Source organism: Anabrus simplex, chromosome 3 (assembly GCF_040414725.1).
Source record: "Anabrus simplex isolate iqAnaSimp1 chromosome 3, ASM4041472v1, whole genome shotgun sequence".
In the NCBI taxonomy this organism is placed as follows: Eukaryota; Metazoa; Arthropoda; class Insecta; order Orthoptera; family Tettigoniidae; genus Anabrus; species Anabrus simplex.
Window position 1 is genome coordinate 14,214,683 of NC_090267.1, and position 4,947 is coordinate 14,219,629.

Below are 4,947 nucleotides of genomic sequence, written 5' to 3' on the forward strand. Positions count from 1 at the left end.
ATTCAAGTGATGATTGCAGCAAGACGTTGGAAACAAGTACATCAACAATCACTACCATGTTTACTAGTAAGTACAACGCAAAGAGCCACCCAATATCTAACGCCTTAGAACGACCCCACCGTTGTAATGAATGTGGTAGTTCGTTTATACGCAAGTTTCATCTAAACAGACATCTGTTAGGACACTCAAAAGAGAAGCCAATCGAATGTGATGTCTGCAAGAAAAAGTTTTACCGGAAGTGCGATTTAAGAAAACATCTGCTGACCCATTCAACAGACAGACCATACCAATGTAATCTCTGCAAAAGTACTTTTACCCGAAAATTTCGTTTGAACATACACGAGTTAACCCACTCTGAAACACGACCGTTCCACTGCATTATATGTGATAGGACGTTTCGACTTAAATATGCTCTTCAAAGACACATGCTTATTCACTCCGGACACCGACCGCACCAGTGTAATTTATGTAATGCCGCATTTCACGAAAGGCCATCTCTTACGCGTCACCTCTCTACCCACTCCGGAGAAGGTCCTATCTACTGTAATGAATGCGGTGGTTCGTATTCTCGCAAGACTAATTACAAAACTCATCAGTTATCTCACTCTGTTGTAGGACACCGCTGCAATATCTGTGGTAGTACCTTCTCTCGGAAGCAATATCTTCAGAGACACCTCCTAGTTCACTCTGCGGAAAGGGCTTTCCGCTGTAATGAGTGCCACAAAGTGTTTGCTCGAAAGTCTTTCCTTAAAAGACATCTGGTTGTTCACTCCGATGAACGTCCGCACTGTTGTTATATATGTAAAGCTGCGTTTTCTTTTAATCAAACTCTCAAGCGTCACCTTTTAACACATAATAGAGAATGACTGAAGATATGTACAGGTTTGTGGCGATATCTGTAAAATTGAGAATGATCACAGAATATACGAGAGTGAAAGTAGATCTTCTCTTCTCTTTGAATATTATAGAATATAATCGATTTGCAGTACAGTTGTAATTGACAAGGTTGATCAAACATTAAAATAAGTGAATCTCATCATCATTGTTGGTTCTCTGCCTCAGTTTTCGCAGTTCTTTTCCAAGCCATCCTTTTAGTCTCCCAGTATCTTCCAAAATTTTTCACACTGTTCATCCACTGTCCATCCTCTTTCTTCCTCTCAACCTTCTGGCTGCAACTTCTCCTTCCAGTGCCTATTTTGATAAAAATTACCATCACAAACAGTGATCTAATAAATTCTTTCTCTTTCCAATGGTTCCAATATAGTCCTTTCTTCACCTACTCTTTCCTATACTATTTTATTCTTTAATTTGTCTTGCGAATTGCTATTCTCCACTTTTATCTCTACCCACGTTTCAAAATAATTTGTTTCCCTTTCTTCCTTACTTCCCAAAGTTGAAGTCACAGACATATAAAATGCAATGCTCCATACAAAGTGCTTCACTAACCTCTTTTTAAGGTCCAAATCCAGTGGCACATTCATCAGCACCCTTTCCTCAATGTATGCTTCCTTGGACTTTGCAATTCTGTTCCTCACCTCATCCAAAGAACATTGATCACTTCTGATTATGCTTCCTAAATATCTGAATGCAGATAATTGTTCTGTTTCTTCACCTGAAGAAAATATCTTCGCTCTTACATTCTTCTTCTTACTCATGATCACTGCCTTAGCCTCATTTCTGTTAATTTTCATACTAAAATGTTCACAATATCTGCTCATTTTTTCTAACATTGTATTCATCATGTTCTCACTTACTGCAATGCCCAAGGACATGCACAACAATGAGCAAACATGAACATAAGGCACAAAATTACTTACCTTGGGGTGCAGTAGAACTGAACATTCAACATGAAGGGGCCAGAAACGTAGGGAATTAAATGACTGGATCTTAAATAATACTTGATTGGTTGCCAGGTCAATATCACTAACTACCAAATAATAGACAAATGCTGGGCTGAGTGGCTCAGACGGTTTAGGCGCTGGCCTTCTAACCCCAACTTGGCAGGTTTGATCCTGGCTCAGTCCGGTGGTATTTGTAGGTGCTCAAATACGACAGCCCCGTGTGGGTAGATTTACTGGCTCGTAAAAGGGACTAAATTCCGGCACCTCGGCGTCTCCGAAGACCTTCAAAAGTAGTTAGTGGGACGTAAAACTAATAACATTATTATTATTATTAATAGACAAATTTAAATGAAATGTTTACTTAAATGTTAGAAAATTACTTTGTTCATGGATGATACTTAAATGGAATTTCTTGCCATGTATTGAAAAATAAGGGAAATAAAGAACAAATAATTTAATGTAAGATTAATTCATTGAAATAGGCATTAAATATCTATTTTTAAAGCAATTAAAATATGAGTGTACACTCAGATAGCAAGATAAATTAATTCATACAATGTAGCAAAAAGAACAAGTTCAAGAACTTACACAAAAAATATTTCATGTTACATTAATTCATTAGATTAAGAATCAAATATCTATTTTAAAAATAATATAATTATGACCTCACACTCAGATAGCAAGCTGCTGTAATTCTTGCAATGTATTGAAAAATAAGCAAAGTTGTGAGCTGACATGAAAAAGAATAAATGTTAAATACATCCACTTCTTAAGATTTAATGGTACTTCTGGTCATTAAGCATGACTAGGTAATCTACAATTAATCTGGTTAAATTGAAATTTGTTTCCAGTCCCTCTACATAACCATTTGAATCATCCCGGAAACACGGTCACACACAGAATTTACAATGTAACGACAGCAAATGAAATTTTACATGCATAAATAATTAATATAATAGACTAGAGGATTGCAGGAAACAAAAGATAATATTCTCCAAATAAGTTACAGATTTCAAAGGGAAAAACAACATTAATATTCCACAATTAACTGAACAATGATACACACAATGAAACCTATAGCTTTTCAAACCAGGCTATCATAATTCATTAACAACTGGCAAAGCCAACTTAAAAATAGTGTACATGGGAGACAGGATAAAATGAATGTGATGCAAAAAATAAAGAAAGGAAAAACAAAAGAAAACAAGCGCATGAATTAGACTGAGGAGCATAAATGGAAGTATAATTAAGAAATGGGAGAAACAAATTTCAATTTGTCATAACCACAATGCTACAATAATAATGTATAGTTGATTGAATTTATGATTTCATTTAACCAAATCTTATTAGAGGAAAAAAAATGCCTCTTATTAAATTTAAAATTTAGGAGGCCTTGGAAGTGTGGTAATGTACATATGAGTCAGAATATAAACTCACTTCTGAAGGGAGTAAAGGAAACATCCCATAATTAAAAATAAATTAGGACATGGCATCATACAATCAATAACAGGACAATAGAGACCACAAAACGTGAACCAGGAAAAATAGAAAGTAATCCACCAACCAAAATTTAATAATAAAAATAATCCCAACAACGTTAAGAAGCAGGAAAGTTAACACAACGATAATCTCAATTAAATAAAACATATACCGAGTTCCAGAATTACCCCAATAATTTATTTACGATTACAATATTCAATTTGAGGGCTTATCTATATAAATAAAATCGTAACGACCGTTTGTCTGCACATTGAGTATTTTGGAGAAATTTCCGTAGTTTTCATTTCAGGTGTAATAATGACAATCTGCATAATTTTTAGCTTTCATGTCTGTCGGTTTGTCTGTTTTTACGTCCTTCTATAACTTGAAAACTATTGGATATATTTCTACCAAACTTCATATTTAGAATCCACCTTTCCTTGGGTGGTTTTTAGCGCAAATATTCTTTCTAAATCCCTGAACTGACTGGGAATTTATACAAAAGCACAACCGTGATTTTTACTCCCTCAAAATATACACAACTAAACTTAATGGAAATTTACCTGCCTTAATGGAAATTAATTTCTAAACCCTTTTTTCTCATGAGCATCATTTTGGTAACAGGATTACTAAGGGAGATATCATTAACGGACTGTTTTTCGGTACATGTCCCACCGGACTTAACGCAAGAGCAGGTGCGTGTAAAGCCTATTTCTTACAATTTGAAAACTATTCAACATATTTGAACCAAACTTTATATTTTACATCCACCTGTCCAAGGTTAGGTTTCTTTGGTGTCTTGTTTGTTTGTTTCTTTTTTTGTTTGTCTATAATTTGAAAACTACTGGATATATTTCCACCAAACTTCATTTTTAGAATCCACCTGTCCTTGGGTAGGTTTTAGCGCAAATATTGTTTCTAAATCCCTGAACTGACTGGGAATTTATATGAAAGCAAAACTGTGATTTTTCACTCCCTCAAAATATACACAACTAAACTTAATGGAAATCTATCTGCCTTAATGGAAATTAATTTCTAAACCTTTTCTTCCCATGTGCATCATTTCGATATCTGGATTAATGAGGAAGATATCATTAACGGACCGTTTTTCGGTACAAGTCCCACCGGACTTAACGCAAGAACGGGTGCATGTAAAGTGTATTTCTTACAACTTGAAAACTACTGAATATATTTGAACCATACTTTATATTTAGCATCCACCTGTCCAAGGGTAGGTTTTAAGGTCACTATCATTTCAAATTACCGAAATGGACTGGGGTTTTATAGAGAAACGAAATGGTGATTTTACTCTCCCACAATATATAACGTACAAGATCAACCTGAATGGACATTGACCATACTTGATGGAAATCCAATTCTAATTTTTTTCTTATGTGAATTTTCCAACAGGAGGATTAATAAGTGAGATATCATGGACAGTCGGTTTTGCAGGTTAAGTCCAGCGGACTTAGCCCAAAAGCTGTTGTACGTGGAGCAGATTCCTAATCTATTTACATAAATAAAATTGTAATGACTGTGTGTGGCTGTACATTGACTATTTTGGTGAAATTTTCATACAGCTACCCGTTTTAGGGGTAATCATGTCCAACTGCATATTTTTGGTGTA